Source organism: Pogoniulus pusillus, chromosome 30 (assembly GCF_015220805.1).
Source record: "Pogoniulus pusillus isolate bPogPus1 chromosome 30, bPogPus1.pri, whole genome shotgun sequence".
Lineage (NCBI taxonomy): Eukaryota > Metazoa > Chordata > Aves > Piciformes > Lybiidae > Pogoniulus > Pogoniulus pusillus.
In genome coordinates, this window is record NC_087293.1 from 15,551,701 (window position 1) to 15,571,701 (window position 20,001).

Sequence of the window (20,001 nt, forward strand, 5' to 3'; positions counted from 1 at the left end):
TGTAAATTCAGTGCTGTGTTTTCAGATTAAAAGGTGAGTTTTCAGACTCTCAGATGTAGTCTCTCAACAAATAAATCCTCTGAAAAAGCACCTTAAATGTAGGTATTAGGAACAGCAGCAGTGGTTGGAACAAAGCCTCTCTAAAAATGTGGTAATGTTAAGCCATCTCCTTCATGCATGTCTTTTCTGGGAGAGGAGTAAACTCTCAAAACCACAAAAGACTTGTCTTCAGACACAAGACAAGCAACTACATTTTTGTCATTTTGTTTGTTCTTGCCTGGATGTGAGTGCTCCCAAAAGCGAGCCAAAACACCCTGTGCTCTTCCACGAGCAGATGTTAACTGTAGCCTGCCCCTACTTAAGTGAAGCAAAAGCGAGAAGCCAGTCTTTGTGCAACCCCACCATGGGCTGAGCTCTAGCAAGGCACTGCACTGATGTGGAGGCAGCACACAGCCAGCAAGTTCTGCAAAGGATTCTTGGCATCTCCTTGACAGAGGCCGGCAGAGGGAGCTGCATGTAACCAGTTCTTGGACTCTCCACCTAGGATCTGTTTTTCACATCAGGAAAAGGATACCACATCACACATGCTAAAAAAAACCCAAGCGACCATATTCAATCATAAACATATTACGAGAGGGCAGATTTTGAGTCGGAACAGTTTAATTGCTGCTTTGAAAATGAGACAACTTTAAAAGCAGAAGAACTTCCCTGGAAAATAATCCAACATGCCCAGTACTAAACCTCTACAATGATCCCTTGAGAAGGGCTCAACAGGCTGTCTGCAAAGCCCTATGTCCAAATTCTAAAGCACCTTGTGTTTTAATTAGTTCATAGAATCACAGAATTGTTTCTAGTGGAAAAGACTTCTAGGATCATCAAGTCCAACCATTACCTAACTCTACCAAGTCTGGTGCTCAACCATGTCCCTCAGAACCACCATCCATGGATCTGTTGGATCAGGTCCAGAGTAGGCCATAAAGGTGCTCAAAGGGCTGGAGAACCTCTCCTATGAAGACAGACTGAGAGAGCCGAGGTGGTTCAGCCTGGAGAAGAGAAGGCTCTGGGGACGATCTTAGAGCAGCCTTCCAGGACCTGAAGGGGCCTACAGGAGAGCTGGGGAGGGATTTGTGACAAGGGCTTGGAGTGACAGGACAGTGGGAAATGGACTGAAACAAAAGCAGGGCAGATTTAGATTGGAGACTAGCAAGAGTTTCTTCACTATAAAGGTGGTGAGACTCCAGAACAGGTTGCCCTGAAGTTGTGGATGCCTAACCCCTGGGAGTGTTTATGCCCTGTCTGGATAAGGCCTTGAGCAACCTGGGCTAGTGGAAGATGTCCCTGCCTGTGACAGAGGGGTTGGAGGTAGATGACCTTTACAGTCCCATCCAACTCAAGCCATCCTATGCTCTCTGTGTCCTCAAAGTCCTCCAGAAGCAGTGATTCACACAGCTAGTCTTTCCTGGAAAGTTTCAGTATTCCTGAGTTGAAGCTGACACTTAACCAGGCTGCTGCATCAATTAGTGACTGTGCTGCACTGAGGTGGCTTTTTAATAACGCTGAGCTTCCCTGATGCTCCCTATTACTGCAATTGCTGTGTTGGCAGCACCTTTCAGCACAGGAAACTTCAGCTATAAAATTAATCAATGCAGATGTGCTCAGACTCTTCCTCCCTCTTCACAGAAACAGCCCATGGCAATCCGACAAGCACAACACAGCTGCTTGTGAGGCTGGGCAGCCAAAGCGAGAGGCACAGACCCAGGAAGCACTGCCCCAAGCCACCAGTACTGACAGCTCACACTGGAGAACAACTCCTCCGCCCTCCTGTCCTCATCTATTCCAATCTATCTTTCCAAGCAGGGAATACTAGAGATGCTCTTTCAGATGGGGACAAAAAGCCTGACTCCTATGCAGCATGTTCTTATTTCTAGGAATGTATTTATTTACTCTTACTGACAAACAGGAGGTAGTAGAGAGGGAAAAAAGGATGCAACATAGTAGACATCATTGGGGGTGGAAAAAGCAGGGGACTGCAGAGCCACTCTGGAAATACAGGGATTCTTGGAATTATGCTCCATTATACACTAAGCATCACCACCTGAGACCATAGCTATGCACATTTCTTATCAGCATTAAGGCTGGAGATATATATAGCAATTATTAACTTAAAACCAGGCCTGTTCTGTAAAGATCTCCTCTGTAAAGGTCTTTTGTACAACAGCTACTGCTAATAGAAGACAGAACTGAGGATGACTCCTACAGCAACAAGCTGGCACTGAGAGGAACAGCCTGGGAAGAAATGATGACATTCTGTTTGACCAAAAGAAGTGATGCAACTTTTCACTTGTTTGTTCTTGGAACTCCTTTTAAAGATCAGATTTATCATCTGAGGAAAACAAAATAACAACAAAATCCAAGCACCAAAGCATCCTCTTCCCAGGTATTTTCTGTCTTCTCTGTTGGGATTATTTCACATATCCCTGTTTCAACAGGAGCCATCTCCCTCACCACTGATTCTGCAATGCAAATGTAATATGTTGTTCACTTTACAGTCTGTTGCCATGGATATTAATGTGATGTCATAAATTGTTACATCTTCATTGCAGAAACAAAATGAGAGCTTCTGAGCAGCAGAAGAATAAGAACCCATCTAAGAAAGCATATGTAAAAATGAGCATACTGTTGTGCAAATCACAAACAGAAGACTCGGGAATTTGTATCTGATGTTGAATGCTTCTCTACGGAGCAACAAGCTACAAGATGACAAATTACCTGTTTAATGTTACTCTTTAGTTTTATTGGACTCTTACCTGCACAGTGGGACCTCCCCAGCACCAAATATAACAGCACTTAATGTAATTCAGCTTCTCATCGTGGCTGAAAACACCTCGGGTGTTTTTGAACTCTCAGCTTAAACATCAGGCAATGGCTAACCATCCTCTCCTTTTCCTTCTCTGCCAGGTGCTAACTACCCATTTTGTTGCACCTGGCCCATGTCAGACACATGGCAACTACAAGTACTTAGGTTCTGAAAAATCAAGAATGTGCACTGTCCTTAATAAATATTGCCAACACATATTTCAAAAGTTTTGCTCTCCATGGAGTCCAGGAATAAACTGTACCAGAATCACAGAATCAACCAGGTTGGAAGAGACCTCTAAGATCATCCAGTCCAACCTAGCACCCAGCCCTATCCAATCAAGTAGACCATGGCACTAAGTGCTCCATCCAGTCTTTTCTTCAACACCTTTAGGGATGGCAAGTCCACCACCTCCCTGGGCAGCCCATTCAAATCACTCTCTCTGTAAAGAACTTCCTCCTAATATCAAGCCTATACATCCTTTGCCTTAAGATAGCAGTTAAAATTCTGGTAAGTTAATCTACTTTATCTGTAGAGAGACACACAGAGAATAATTTTCCCAAAGAGAAGTGTAACACAGGATAAAACACCCCCAATGCTCACAGTCAATTTACATCTTTTAGAATGGGGAGAATCCAGCATTTCTCTCAGTTTCAATTAGTCAAACTGTCTTGTTTAAGCTTTTTCCCAAACAGTTTAGCTTTTCTGAAAGTGGATTTAATTAAGTTGGAAGGCACACAGCAACCAGGGATCGAATGGGCAGTTCTGGCTGCTCAGACCTGCCAAGCAATGAACTAGACAGGAATCAGAACATTCACGTGACACAGGGTTCAGCACAGACCCACCTCCTGCCAGCCAGTCACCAAGACACCAAAGAGCCACCCAAAGGTGGAGGCAACACTTTGGTAAGGAGAACTCTTGTGCTGTCTAACCCCCTTCACTACTGCCAACCTCTGAATACTCCTTTTGTCAGCTCAAATACAAAAAACAAGCCTCAAAGCTGGCCCATGTCCCCGAGGTCTTGTGGCACTTCTATCCAAGTCTGCTGGTTCAATGAAGAGTAACTCAGCTACTTAACGTGAAGTGTTCTTCGCCTTTGCAAGCTTACTTGCACTGCAAATAAAATGGAATAAATGCAAAGCCTTCCACTCAGATCAGCCACCCAACACTCACACAGGTTGAGACAACAGATCTCATCTTGCATGGTTTAAGATCATTTTCCCCAGTCCTACCCATGGCTTCCTCCTCCCCATTCAATCAAATGAAGAACCTTGAGCTTTTTCTCCAAGTCTCTCACTACTCAGCTCTCCATCACAATCCATTAAACACCTTTTTGTTCCTCTGTCCCCACTCAAGGTAAGGAGCCTGCAGAATGAGAAGAGACACTCAAAGAAGCAACGACCACTCCAATCTCTACTGCACTGCTGGACAGAGAGAAAATAAAGAGTTGCTTAATGTCTTCTTTAAAGAGTGGCAGTCTGTAACGGCAGCTTTACCAATCTTTGGAAGATGTTCTACCTCCTTCTCTTAACCTGAATAATGCACTTGCTAACAAGATCTGCTGCTACTAACGAAACACAAAGCAAGCAGTGACCCTCCCGACCAAACAGCAAGCAGAGTCCCTGGCAACAGGCTGCACCTCTCTAGGATGCTACTTTTAGCATCACTTCTACATGAGCCTCAGATGTTTGGCAACATTCTGACCAGCTCTGCTAACCAAGGGCCACCTACACATTGAGTTTCTGCTCCTATCTGCAGCTCAAGAGCTTAAAAGGCAAATCAGGCACAAACTGACACCACCCTGGGTGATGGTCTTCTGGACACTGGAAACAGAGGTGTCATGCAAGAACATACTGGGGCAAAAGGGGCAGGTGGTGGTCTGTTACCCTCCCCACACCAGCCTTCAGCTTTGGGGATGAAGTGAGGGTGAGTTGAAGAGCTAAAGTTGCTCAAAATAACAGATATAACAGTTTTAGAACCAAAAAATGGTTTAGGTTGAAAGGGACCTCCAAGATCATCTACTTCCAACCCCTCACCATAGGCAGGGACAGCTCCCACAGGAACAGGTCACTCATCCAGCCTAGCCTTGAACATCTCCAGGGAGGGAGCATCTGCAGTCTCCCTGGGCAATCTGTGCCAGTGTCTCACCGCCCTCACTGCAAAGAACTTCTTCCTAACATCCAGTTTCAATCTCCCCTCTGCCAGTTTAAACCCATTACCCCTCATCCTGTCATTACAAGACCTTGTCAGTAGTGCTTCCCCGGCCCTCCTGTAGGCCCCCTTCAAATACTGGAAGGCTGTTATAAGGTCTCCCCAAAGCCTTCTCTTCTCCAGGCTGCAGAGCCCCAACTCTTGTAGCCTGTCCTCATAGGAAAGGTGCTCAAGCCCTCTGATCATCTCCATGGCCTCCTCTGGCCTTGCTCCAACAGTTCTGCCACACACAGGTTAATTTCTGACGTGTAAGCCCAAGGAAGCAGGGAGGAATGCCACCCATTACCTGCTTTGACTTTCTTTCTACTGGTAGTTTACTGCTTACCTATTCTTATTTAGAGAAGCCAAGGTTGTAGGTTCAGGCTAACTGCTCACATTGAAAGCATTTCTTGATTGTGTTCAATTCCAATGCCACATTATGTGAGTGTTTCATTTGACTCCCAGGTCCTGCAAGGCTGTCTTCTAGAAATTACAAATCTCCTCTGCAGGGGCTGGGGCAGCAACACAGGCATGCCAGCAGAAACACAGGCATGCAATCAAGCTCTGAACAGTTACACAATAGCTGCTGTACAAGGAATAACATTAAGAATTTATCTTCCTTGAAGGGTATTTCTCCTACAATTCTACACACTTAAAGCCCAGGGTCAAAGGACAATAAAATGCAGACAAGCCCACAGGACAGCCTTGATCACACACTACAGCACCACGCTCAAGTATCAACCTCAGCAAACAGAAGCAAAGATGAGCAGCAGCAGCCCAGGCATTTGGGAATGGCTGCAGGATGCATTATGTGCTGCAGAGATCCCCAGGCTGGCAGAGGTTTGCTCTCACCAATCCACACAGAGCAGCTCTTCACGTTCCCGAGCTGGCAGTTAGCAGCTCGCTGCAGGAATCCACCCAAGGACAGTGCCCTGCACACACAGCCGTGGAGCTTCCTCCCCAACTGCAAACGTTTCTGTGCGTCTAGCCCAGGGGCTTGTGTACATGAGAACACAAAATGCTGCTCCTAACAACAAGTAAAATCACAGAGTTTGTTTAATTAAAAAAACAAACTCCTGTTCAAAACCACAGTTCGAAGAAGCTGATGGTTCAGTCTACTCCACATTTGCCTCCTACTGCAGTAAATAGTAACCATTTACGTATGCCTCCTGCAAGGAAGACCTTAGCTGTCAAGCAGAAGGACCCAGGCACAGCACTCCTTGCAAAGACTTAATTGAAATCAGAGCTGACACTGTGATCCCAGCAATCTCCATACGCCCTAAGCCCAAACTCTCTTCTGGCTGACCATGCAGCCCACGTCACCACACATTAGCTTCAGATCACACTTGCAGAGCACTGAAGTGTTTCGTCCTTTTGTGCTTGCCTTAGGCCACAGCCTCCTCTCATGCACATCAAACCAACTCCTCTGGACACGCCAGAAATGTAACAAGCAAATTCAGGATCCTGACTGAATATGACAGGGAATCTGTGGGATCATTATCAAAAACAAGGGGCGGGGGAGGGAGGAAAAAGAAATCTGGTGTCAGGCTGGTTCAACTGACATTTGGATGCTGTAATGGACATCATAAATATCCCCTTTCTGTCAAGGATTTTAGTGTCAAGAAGAGTAATACATACAGCTACATACCCAGATGACCTACCCAGTAAGAACTGTGCCTTTCCTTCATGTAAGCAAAAATCAGCTGATTTTACATAGACGATAAACCTTTCGCTTCAGAACGCCTACAACCCTGCACAGATTCTCACCTACTTACAGCAGCGACAGCAAAGCCACACTTAATTGACTTTGTCATGCTATGGATGGGAAAAGCAAACTCTTAACTACTGCAAACCACATCCACACTCCTACGTAGCTAAATAAAAATCACAGCCCTGCAGTCGAAACTGCAAATTAACAATGAAAAATCCCCATCTGAAATATCGCAGGGAGCTGGCAGCCCTGCTCAGCCTGATCTCTCTTGGCCAGAGAATTTCACTAGCTTGTAACATTTAAACATAATCTGACAGCAAATGAGGCTTCCAGCTGAAAATTAGTAAAGGGCTGGGGTTTGCTTACTTCCCCCTCCCCCCCCTAAATATAAAACAACTGGAGTTTGCTTACTTGCCCACTTCCCCCCCCCCCCAATGGAATATAAATGCAACAGGATATGATTCCAATTATTTGCTACATTCTTTATCATGACAAAAAGCAATTCTCAAACACAACCAACAGCTCAGTGATTGACACTGCTGGCAATTTCATTTATTTACCTTTATGCTTCCCTTGTTGTTTACCTGATACCAACACAGCCTGTAACAGGCCTTTGCCTTCAAGCACAGAACATCACAATTACTCCAGCTACTATTTCACTCCAGATATAATACATTTAAATGCCTACAAAACGTATCTAGGTTGTTTAAAGAGGGTAGCAAATAAGGAGATAATCCCAGTTTAATAACTCCAGATGCAATTGCTCTGAACCACCATCTTAAGCTGCCTTATGTGAAAAAAAAACCAAAACAACACCTCCTGGATGAATCTCTCTGCTCTTTACCTCCCAGGTCACAGCTTTCTGTACCTCCCAATCCAGCTTATTTGCTTGTTCCATCTACCACCACCAGCGCCACACTGCTCATGCACCACTTCAAATTGGCTTGCAAGAGAGTTAAGGCATTTTTGATGTTTCCCATAAAGCTAATTCTACAGACATGAAGATTGCCCCAGTATTTTGAAAGAAGCATCACATGAGAAGCAGAATATCTCTTGATTTCACAACCAAGAACCAACGTTTTCAGTCCGTGGTACCTTTTTTTTCCCCCCTCTGTTTGCTACACTGAAGCATTCCTTCATTCAAATTGTCCAGATGCAGCTTCTAACACCAATTATTAGAGAGGATATAACGTCAGAAGTAACTGCGCCAGCTCTGGTTTAGTTACACACAAAAAAGGTCATTCCTGCTAGCATTTAACCTCTATCTCCAAAACTTACTTTCAGGCACAGAGAATGTGGTGGGCTTTGCCTGTGGCTTCAGAAAGGGATAAAACCGAGGTGAACCGAGGCAGTTCTGGAAAGGGATCGGGGTTTGTAAATTCTGCAAGACTGAAGCTAAGCAGGTTATGAAAAGCTACAGAACCTCAGTAGGATGCACATAATGTCCCCACTTCTAAGCATAAGAAATAATTTCACCACCAATGGCAATGTTTTCCAAGGCAGAATAGGAAGAGACAGACAAAGTACTTAACAAGTAGCTCATTTCCGCTAGGACCTCTCGTGGTGTAATGCAAGAGATTCAGACCACAATGGGAAAACAAGTTTGCCAAGCAGTGTTTTGTACCTCAGATCCCTCTCATTCCCAACAAACTCCAGAGGAATTGTCAGCAAGTCTGTGAAGCAATACATGCTTGTTCTCACTGCTGTCAGCTTTTACTTTCCACAAAAACTGTTTGGAATGTCTTTTCTTTTGACAAGATGGCACCAGTGGAATGCTATATTTATTCTTCAATTCAAACAAAACATCTACTCCACTCAACTCCTCCTTGGGTCTTTATATAGTTCACAATGCCTTTTAACAAGACATCAGACCCACAGTAGTCTGAGACACTCAAAAGTTCCTGCATCACTACCTCCTGCTGTAGCTCAAAGGTACATCACTCTGCACTGCTGCACCCAAGAAGGGCAGCTTCCAAGATGAGGTTAAGGACAATATTTAGCACTTAGGCATGTACAGCAACCTTGTAAGATGTCCTCAGACTCCATCAGACTGGAGATGCTAGGATGCTAATGACAGCATTAATCCCTGCACCCATTACAGAGGCACAGAACTCCCCAGGTGACGATGTCCTCTCTCTGTCCTGTATCCTCAGCCAAGGACACGTTAAATCAAGAGCATTAACGTACAGACACTGACATCAGAGGGGTTTAGAAAAGCCCCAGACAATATATAAGCATTGATATTAAAAAGATTATACTAGAGGCAGATGTTCATGAAACACAAACAGATTAAATCACCATTTGGGTCTCTCACAACAGAGAGATGCACAGCTATCCCCACCCCCTCTGCACCACTGCAGGGTGTCAGGAGTCCAGGTTGATACTGTCCAGAACAGCACAGGGTGTCACTGCGTCTGGCAGCATCAGACACTGCTCTCCAACACCCAACTGGGCACGCAAATAAGATGACAAAACTGAAGTGCTGGCAAGATTAATGAACATTTCTTTGAACTTGCTGCTTGCTCAATTCCCAGCAACTCTTATTTACTCAGCTCAAACCAACAGTGACTTTTTGTACCAGGCCCAGCCCAACACGGTCCACAGGGCAGCAGAAGGATTTGAGAGATGACTGACCACCACCACCCCAGCCATTATGAAATAGCAAATGAGAGAAGGTGACAAGCCAGGGAGGGATCCCTTACATCAGTGTACCAGAACAGACTGAAAGGAGAGGTTAGAAGGTGCTACAGTGTGCAGGCATAGCTGTAAATGAGCTAATCTGGGTAAAAGTTACAACTCAAACACATAGATTAATTAAGGGGGGTGGGGGTGCAAATGAATCAACCTTTGGTTGGCTCAATTTTAAACTACAAATTAAGAAAGAAGTGGAAGTGGCAAGCATCACAGAATTGTCAGGGCTGCAAAGGACCTCAAGGATCATCTAGTTCCAACCCCTCTGCCATAGGCAGGGACGTCTCACACTAGATCAGGTTGCTCAGAGCCACATCCAGCCTGGCCTGAAAGACCTCTAGGGATGAGGCTTCCACCACCTCCCTGGGCAACCTGTTCCAATGTCTCAACACCCTTATGGAGAAGAACTTCTTCCTAATATCCAGCCTGAATCTACCCATTTCTAGTTTTGCTCCATTCCCCCCAGTCCTATCACTACCCAACAGCCTAAAAAGTCCCTCCCCAGCTTTCTTGTAGCCCCCTTCAGACACTGGAAGGCCACAATAAGGTCTCCTCAGAGCACTCTTCCAGCCTGAACTGTAGCTGTTAAATAAACTTTTACTTTGGATTGTCGAAACAAGATGTGCATGTGTGTGTGTAGACAGATATATAAAATAAAAAGGTTCTTACACTCTTCACCACCCTTTAAAAACATGAGATCAACTTTCAAACACAGTCATCATTCACCGTATCTGCAGAAAGCTCCACAGACACTTTTAAACACAAAATGGAAACCCAAAGAGTACATGGTGTACAATGTACTCATAATGCTCAGGAATGATACCTTCCAAACTCCAAGGTATTCATGTCAAACAAGTGCACACTAAAACCCTGGAACACATAAAAGCTTTTCAGTAGAAGCTGTTAATTTAGCACTGGCTGGCTGCCCAGTGGATACCAGAATACATTTTAATCCAAACAAGAGAATGGGAGGGAGGAAGCTCAAAAGCAATTTCAAATCTATCAAGATTGAAATATTACCTCCATACAATAACAACATTTTCACTTTGGGAGCCCTGCCAAGAAAGAAATAGTTACTCTACAGAAACCAATGTTCCTTGGGGTGTTATTTTGAACCCAGAAGCCCCTGCACACCTCCCTGATCGATGCTAGGCCTCTTTTCAACACCTGGAGATACCAGGTTGGGTTCAACATCTGGAGGAACCACAGACACATGCCACATGCAACTGCAACTTGCTGACAAGAAGCATCTTTCCACAATGCTACTGTCCAAGAAGTAGGGATTCACTAGTCCAAACTGTACTGGAACACTCTTCTCTTGCCCTTGGCCCCAGAGTGACCACCAGCACAGCTCTACCTGCTAGCTCATCTACTGCAGACTCCAGGATTCCTGAAGCAAGCCAAGTCAGTACAGTAAATTGGACAGAGACAGTCAAACACAAATACAAAGCTGGGAGCCAAAAGAATCAACCTTGCTGCCCCTGTGCTCCTCACACCTCTGCAGAACAAGCAGCACAGGTTGCACCCACACCCCAACATGCACTAAGTGTTCTGTTACACAAGGTGGGAACAGCAAAAGGCAGAGTGAGCAGAGATTCACCTACCAAAGAAAGGCAAGGCTCCTGCAGTTATGTTTGCAAGGTGCAGCTCTTACCTGCATCTCCCAGTTTAAGCAGTTGCTGAGTTTTATAGGTAAGTCACTCAGCAGCCAAGCCCCAACTCAAAGCTGAGAGAGGGGGTTTGGGATGAGAGTGCTGCTGTAGAGGTGTACATTTATCTATTGGAGAGGTTCTGCTGTTCATGGATGGGTTATTTATAGCTCATCTGGGCAGCATCCACATTTTACATTTTATAACAGCTTCCTTTGCCTTTTGAATTAAAAATTGAACTTTACTCCAACTGGTTCTCAAGGGGAAAGCATTAAATGTGCCACATCCTGTTCTTTGTTTCAAAGCAGCAGTGTGAAATAATGTAAAGAGCTAACACAGCCCTGATGATTACTGCATATTTCATTAAGACTCCAACACTCTTTGTCCCACTTAAAGGCTGACTGCATGCTTTTGGCCATGTGGAGTTAGTTAAGGGAATCTACAGGAAGGCTGGAGAAGAACTTTTCACAAAGGGGAATGGTTTGAAGCTGAGGGAGAGTAGGGTGAGACTGGAGCTTAGGAAGAAGTTCTTCAGTACAAAGGTACTCTGGAATGGGTTGCCCAGAGAGGTTGTGAATGTCCCCTCCCTAGAGCCATCCAAGGCCAGGTTGGGTGAGGTCAGGAGGTGAGTACCATCTACACCTAAACTCTCCTTGTCCAGAACCACTCCTCTGCCTTTAGCTTGTCTCAAGTACTGACATACCTGCCAGCTTCCTGCTTTAAAGGACTGAAGCCATCCTGCTCCCTGCTCTTTACTAACAAATGCTCAAGTCTAGGTTAGACTTCTGTATTTCTGCTCATAGTAACAGCTCCTGTTCCCACTGGCCCAAAGTTAATGCTACTCTTGGCTACACAGAAGAAAGTGAGGTGACAGAAAGAGGTGGTGGGGAGCAGGGCACGAATGCAGAACAAAATGTTCACAGAGCTCCTTCACCCCCTGCATTCCTCTTCAGAGGGTGAGTCCCCCAGCTTCAGCATCCCAATATGGTCCCACAGACACCCCATGCTCTAACCTTTCCACCTTCTCCAATATGCCTCAGTTTGGCTCTGAGGAGCCTGAAGAGGAGGAGAGAAAAAAAATAATTAAAAATAAAATCAAAAGTCACTTCCTCAGTAACCCAAATAAGAACTCCTCCAGAACAGAGCAATATCCAACAGAAGAAAAACATCATCTGTAATTGCCCATATACAAGTAGTTGAAACAAATGAGGGTTTTTATCTCATTAATTCCACTGTAAATTACTACACTTTTGAAAAATTAACATTCTAACATCCCAGCAGAGCACTGCCACAGCCATTAATCAGCACACACAACACAGCCTCAGCACCCAGAAACGCTGATGCAGGAACAGCCCCTCTCCAAAGTTCAAACACGAGCAGCTGATGATTTAACCAGGGAGGATTTCTGCACTGCTCTTACTCTGGCAGCTTGTTGATAGTAATAGAGAATAATTAAAAGTCTTATGTTTAAAGATGTCTGCATTAGGTGTTAGAACAAGATGCCCTTCTTAGCCACCAAACCTCGTAGTTCTTCTACTGTGTTCATTCAGGAAAGCCAGAAACTGGCTTAGGTCTCAGCAACCTGTTCTAGTGCGAGATGTCCCTGCCTATGGCAGGGGGTTGGAACTGGATGACCCTTGCAGTCCCTTCCACCCTAAACTATTCTGTGATTCTAAATTGGAACCACAGATTCCCTAAGGTTGGAAAGGCCACCAAGATCGAGTCCAGTTGTTAACCCAGCACTGCCAGGTCACCACCACTAAACCACAGCCCTCAGCACCACATCTTCACCATTTCTGAGTACTTGCAAGAACAGGGACTCCACCACTGCCCTGGGCAGCCCGTTCCAGGGCAGACCACAGAGATGATTCAAGGGCTGCAGCATCTCTGCTATGAGGATAGGCTGAGGGAGCTGGAGGTGTTCAGCCTGGAGAAGACTCTGGGGAGACCTCAGAGCTGCCTTCCAATGCCTGAAAGGAATCTGCAGGAAGGCTGCAGAGGGTGCCTAGAGACAGGCCAAAGGGGAACGGTTTGAAGCCAAAGGAGACTGGAACTTTGGAAGATGTTCTTCGGTACTGAGGTAGTGAGACAGTGGAACAGGCTGCTCAGAGGCACTGTAGATGCCCCCTCCCTGGAGGTGTTCAAGACCAGGTTGGATAAGGCCTTGAGCACTCAAGTGTAGCTGAGAAGCATCCCCGGCCATGGCAGGGAGGTTGAAGTAGATGATCTAACACATCCCATCCAACCTAAGCCATTCTGTGACTCCACCTGCAGAACTTCATTTCCAAGACAGGTTATAAAGAGCAAAATTTACACTCCCCAAAAGGCAGTTCAAGTGATCTCATTTTCAGAGAAGTAAGTGGGATCTTCATTTGCTTCCCTCTCTTCAGCCCATTCAAAATGTCTAAAGAGGAGAAAGTTCTCAAGAAATATTTTATACAATCAAATTAATCACATAGAAACCTCTCCTGTGAAGAAGGGCTGAGAGCCCTGGGGCTGTTCAGTCTAGAGGGGAGAAGGCTGAGGGGGGATCTTATCAATATAAATATCTGAGGGGTGGGCATCCAGATGAAGATGCCAGGCTCTTTTTGGAGGTGCCCAGTGATAGGACAAGGAACAACAGGGATAAGCTGGGACCCAGGAGGTCCCACCCCAACACCAAGAGGAACTTCTTAGGGTGCTGGAGCAGGCTGGCCAGAGAGGTTGCAGAGTGTCTGCTGGAAATGTTCAGGACCTGTCTGGATGTGTTGCTGTGTGACCTGCCCTGGGTGATCCTGTTTTGGCAGGGAGCTTGGGCTCAATCTCTGGAGATCCCTTCCAACCCCTACCATTCTGTGGGACTGTGATTCTATACTGACAAACGTCAGGTGGTCAGCTACCATCTCGTTTATTTAACCATATTCTCCTTTAAACCATCTCCCTGTGAGGTCTCAGCAATGTCTATTATAGTCTCAGCATTATCATGGATATTTAAAAGCAGAAGTAAAGAATTTTATGCAGAAAAACAACACTCCCAGCATATGCAAGAGCCAGTTTAAGAGCGAGCACAGAATTAGCTATACAGCTATTTTTTCAAGTTTGACAGTTAAGCCTTCTGTGCTTGTCATGCATATGCCACATTAGAAAAAATAATATTCTTCTGTAGTAGTGAACACATGTTTATTTAATGGCATCTGCCCAGAGGGAGCAGAGATTTGCTAGTTAGCATTCACAGAACTGTTCCTCTCAACCCAAATCACATCTGAAATATCTGGGTTAAAACTGATCCGGAGTGGTTTGATTTTGTGGAAAACAAGAACCTTTTTCACTTTTTCACAACTCCAAAACAAGGGGGTGGTAGGGGGTGTTGGGGGGGGGGGGGGGGTGTGACACAGAGAGCTGCAGTAAAATATCCACAGCTGAAAGGAGGGAGAGTAAATGAAACAAAAATGCTTTTAAAATTTTATAGCATTTACCAACAGCAAAGATGGTTTCAGAGAAAATCCTGGGAAATTTCCTTCTGTCAGCTCCTCTCAAACCACATCAGATATCCTGATCTAGGCCTTTAAGCTAGAGCCACAAGGAAACAGAAATGAATGCTTCACATAAAATCAGCTTTTCATGCATTGGCCTTGAGTTTGTGGGAGGTTTTTTGTGTGTGTGGTTTGAGGGGGCTTGGGGGTTGGGTCTCTTTTTTCACAATAAAGCAATGGAATGTTTACTACTTAGCTTGTTTGTTGAAGGAAATAACCCAAATGCAGAAAACAAAGCTTGTTGTACAAGACTTGTTCCTTTAAAAGATTAAAACAAAGTGATAGGAAGGAATGGATAAAGCTCTAAAGAAAGAATGAGAAATTCTGAGTTTTATTCCTTTTCCTTGTTTGCAAAGCAATCACAGTACCACAGTATCATCAGGGTTGGAAGAGACCTCACAGATCATCAAGTCCAACCCTTTACCACAGAGCTCAAGGCCAGACCATGGCACCAAGTGCCACGTCCAGTCCTGCCTTGAACAGCTCCAGGGACGGCGACTCCACCACCTCCCCGGGCAGCCCATTCCAGTGTCCAATGACTCTCTCAGGGAAGAACTTTCTCCTCACCTCCAGCCTAAATCTCCCCTGGTGCAGCCTGAGGCTGTGTCCTCTCGTTCTGGTGCTGGCCACCTGAGAGAAGAGAGCAACCTCCTCCTGGCCACAACCACCCCTCAGGTAGTTGTAGACAGCAATAAGGTCACCCCTGAGCCTCCTCTTCTCCAGGCTAACCAATCCCAGCTCCCTCAGCCTCTCCTCGTAGGGCTGTGCTCAAGGCCTCTCCCCAGCCTCGTTGCCCTTCTCTGGACACACTCAAGCATCTCAATGTCCCTCCTAAACTGGGGGGCCCAGAACTGAACACAGCACTCAAGGTGTGGTCTAACCAGTGCAGAGTACAGGGGCAGAATGACCTCCCTGCTCCTGCTGACCACACCAACGACTTGAACAAGCTAACTCAGCATTTGTGCTTTGGCACCATCATAGAGTCATCATAGATAGGCATGAAGGAACCCCCAGAGGTCATCCAGTCCAATCCCCCTGCAGTCGGCAGGGACATCCTCCACCAGAGCAGGCTGCTCAGAGCCTTGTTGAGCCTCACTTTGAATATCTCCACAGATAGGGCCTCAAATACCTCCCTGAGCAACCTGTTCCAGTGTTCCACCACCTTCATGGTACAAAACTCGTTCCTAACATCCAACCTAAATCTACTCTTCTCTAATTTCAAACCATTTCCCCTTGTCCCGTCATTACAGGCAGTCCCTCTGCAGCCCTCTGGCAGGGTAGGCCCTCAGCACAAATTCATTCATCTTCAAAAGACACAAAAGAAGTCCCCCCCAAGCCTTTCCCACCACCTATGAGTAACACACACATAAAAGAGGCTGCAGGCATTACAAATGCAAAAGCAAAGGGGCCGTGCTAGTAAATCATAGACTGAAATGCGACCGAGCTAAGTGACAGGAGCCTGAAGCACTGTCAGCTCCCCTGCTCTCCACCCATGCTCCCTCACCCTGCTCCAGCAGCAGCACACCAAACGACACCTGCTCAAGGGGGCTTGGGGCTGCACAGCTCAAATTTTACACTGCAGAGTTCAGCAACAAGTCAGCTGAGTCAAAGCCAGGTGTACACCTGGAGTCAGTGCTAGAGCAGAGAGTGCTCTGTAAGCACAAACCCAGTCCTCCTGCTGTCAAGCACAAAGGTGGCTGAGAATTGACTTCAGGAGCCCTGCAGTAAGAGCCTGGTCTATGCAAAACACCACTCATTGCTACAAGCTTTGGGTGGAATGGAAGTTAAAACAAACCTTAAAAACTGGAGGACTGTTTCAGCTGGAAAAGACCTCTAGGATTAAGTCCAACTGTCCAACTACAACCATTGCAGCCAGTGAAGATTTAAGTCCCCTTCTCTAATGTTTTACAACAATCTGTTTCTGTCAGAGAAAGGAGCATGGTTACTCTTCTGAGCACACCCTGCCCCATGCCTTATCACCATCACACAACATGACTTACATTTACTGGACTCGATTCCTGACACGAATTTCAGACACACCCATCAGCCAGCTCCGCTCTAGCTGTGCTATCTGACAAGGCAGACAAAGTCAATGCCCAAAGTACAACCACAGACTCTAATGTTGGCCATTCCTGCTCTGGCTCTCTTCCAAAGGCAGTAAAACACCTGCAACTATAGATAGCTTCTGGATCAGAGACAACAAACCAACCCAATTCCTCGTGAGCAGAAGTCATCTGTGTATTTCTGTGTGCACGCTGCCTGGTAAGGGCTGCTCCACCAGTGCAGCTGCAATGACACCTTAGGAGAGCTGGGGACCATCATCTGCTGTTGATTTAAGCTGCTAAAATTGTAACTGAGCATTTCAGAGATGTGCATAAGCTTCACACACAAGGAAGCGTGACCAAGGTGTGTTACTGAGCACTTGAAGTGAGAGCTCAGACTCACTGCTTGGCTCAGGACAGCTCCAGGAATCCAGCTCCCATGCTGATACCTTCAGATGGCCAGAGAGATCTATGCCCAGTGTCACATATCACCTAATCCCAGCATGGTGGGGGGTTGGAAGCAATCCTTAGGGATCATCCAGTCCAACCTCCCTGCCAAAGCAGCTTGCCCAGCATCACAATGACCAGGTGGGGCTGGAATCTCTCCAGACAAGGAGACTCAGCAACCCCTCTGGGCAGCCTGCTCCAGGTCTCCAGCACCCTCACAACAAACACCTTTCTCCCCCTGTTCAGATGGAACCTCCTGCATTCCAGTTTGTGCCCACTGCCCTTTGTCCTGTCACTGTCCTGAAAGGGGTCTGACCCCCTCCTCCTGCCCTCACCCTTTATCTCTTGCTGAGCACTGATCAGATCCCCTCTGGCGCTGCCACTCTTCATGCTCAGCAGCTCCAGGGCTCTCAGCCTCTCCTCCTCACAGAGATCTCTAGGCCACTCAGCATCTTCACAGCCTCTACTGGGTGCTCTCCAGTAGTTCCCTGTCTCCATTAAACTGGGGAGCCCAGAAGTGGACCCAGGGTTCCAAATGTGGCCTCCCTGGGGCAGTCTCTGACACACACTGACAGCAGTGACGGCACCGGAGCACCTCAGGCCTAAAGGCTCGGTGTGAACTTTGCACCAGCACTTGAGTCTCCATTCTTCTCAGCTTAGAGGCCGATACACTGCAGACCCTCAGGGTGTTTCAGGGGCTGCAACCTCACAGCTTAACATCCATGTCACAACACAGGCTGAATGTGTATTCTATCATTGCCTGTGACATCTGCTCCCTGGCTTCTACACCCTGACCCTGCTCTCCATCATTTCACGCTCCCCCTATTTCTTTTCATTCTGCCTTCTCCACTTCTTCCTCATACTATCTTTCAGCTTCTACCAGGATTTGCAAGAATGCAGACCTCTTGTAACTTGCAGTCACTAACAGTGACAAAGATGGAGGCAAAAAGCACATCTGGAGGCAGGGGGGAAGGAATTAGCAGCTTCTTTTAGAAGCAGATCACACCCAAATTAAGATGATCCTGAAAACATAGCTGGAAGCATCTCCTCCTAGAGACAAGAGCACCTCAGGTTTCCAATTCCACTCAGAGTTTGGGTTTAAGGGGGAAATAAACTTCCAGAAATAGAAAGTACCTTGCTTAATTATTGCTTACACCATTCCTGCTATACCCACGGCTGTACAGAAGGGCTCACAGGCCATAAACAACGTGGCCCTGTCTAAGGCATCTAAGCAAGCTACACAGGTAGCACACACAGCAATTACAAATACAGAGTGGGATCTCTGTACAGCCTGAAGGACTTACACACAGCTGCATGAATGGCTGGGATCTTGTAATCCTGCTTCAGTGGCACAAAGCTGCAATGCATAAATGACTTCTCTACAGCATCCACAGAGGCCTAAGGAGGATGTTTTATGTTAGGACATTTTGCAGCTCTTTGTAAGAATAAACGTTTATGCCCACTGTGACGAGGGCAAAATGAAGTAGCAAAGCAGCCTTCCCTGTGCACATTTGCTGTGTCTTCCTCCTGGGAAATCATGGAATCAAGCAGGTTGGAAAAGACCTCCAAGCTCATCCAGTCCAACCTAGCTCCCAGCCCCAGCCAGTCCCAGGTGTTCCTCCAGGCACGGCGACTCCACCACCTCCCTGGGCAGCCCATTCCAATGCCAATCACTCTCTCTGCCAACAACTTCCTCCTCACATCCAGCCTGAACCTGCCCTGGCACAGCTTGAGACTGTCTCCCCTTGTTCTGGTGCTGGCTGCCTGGCAGCAGAGCCCAACCCCACCTGGCTACAACCTCCCTTCAGGCAGCTGCAGACAGCATTGAGCTCTGCCCTGAGCCTCCTCTGCTGCAGGCTGCACACCCCCAGCTCCCTTAGCCTCTCCTCACAGGGCTGTGCTCTAGGCCCCTCCCCAGCCTTGCTGCCCTCCTCTCAACACCTTCCAGCACCTCAACATCTCTCTGCAATGGAGAAGCCCAGAACTGGACACAGCACTCCAGGGGTGGCCTGAGCAGTGCTGAGCACAGGGGCAGAAGAACCTCCCTTGTCCTGCTGCCCACACTGCTCCTGAGCCAGCCCAGGATGCCATTGGCTCTGCTGCCCACCTGGGCACACTGCTGCCTCCTTTGCAGCTCCTCTCTCCCAGCACCCCCAGCTCCCTCTCTGCCTGGCTGCTCTCAGCCACTCTGGCCCCAGCCTCTAGTGCTGCTTGGGGTTGTTGTGGCCCAAGTGTAGAACCCTGCACTTGCCTTGTTAAATCTCATCCCATTGGCCTCTGCCCACCCACCCAGCCTGGCCAGGTCCCAATGAAGGGCTCTCCTACACACCTCTTACAGCTCCACACCTGCTCTTAGCTTGGTGTCATCTGCAAACTTACTGCTGCTGTACTCAATCCCCTGGTCCAGATCATCAATACTGAACAGGACCGGACCCAGCATTGATCCCTGGGGGGCCTTGAGCAACCTGGGCTGTGGGAGGTGTCCATGCCCATGGCAGAGAGGTTGGAATTAAGGTCCCTTCCAACCCACCTCATTCTATGACACTATGAAGTCTCTGTCCCCTTATCAATATTAGTCTGGTCACGTGGGTGGGTGGGGTGGCAATTTTGCACTACTTCAAATCTTTTTAGTGCTAATATAATAGTAAATTTATTGTGAGCTGTAAGACAAGTCAGGTATCTTGGATGGGTATCTGAAGCAGAGATGTTTGTCATCCATTAATTAATCTTCCAGAAGTTTTCAAGGATGAAGCAGAAAAACATCAAGCCACTGAGCAAATGGGGGTTTAATTCCCTCACCCACTCATCTTCCATTACCCACAGAACACTCAGTGTGAGAAAGTCTGTTTGACAAGAAACATCAACATATTAAGGACACAAAAGCCATCCATCCTAGAAGTGC

General features: G+C 46.7%; 1 protein-coding gene across 4 annotated transcripts in view; it reads right to left on the bottom strand.

The window, feature by feature from the left end:
• MED13L (mediator complex subunit 13L) overlaps window positions 1–20,001 on the bottom strand; it is a 190,174-nt gene that overhangs the window by 110,175 nt on the left and 59,998 nt on the right. Inside the window, exon 1 of one of the 4 annotated variants that reach the window (XM_064168758.1) lies at window positions 2,808–2,876. The exons of the other annotated variants lie outside the window; for them this stretch is intronic. The gene's annotated coding sequence lies outside the window, so the exon portion shown is untranslated. Of the gene's footprint in view, window positions 1–2,807; window positions 2,877–20,001 lie in introns of those variants that run through there. 4 annotated transcript variants of the gene reach the window in all.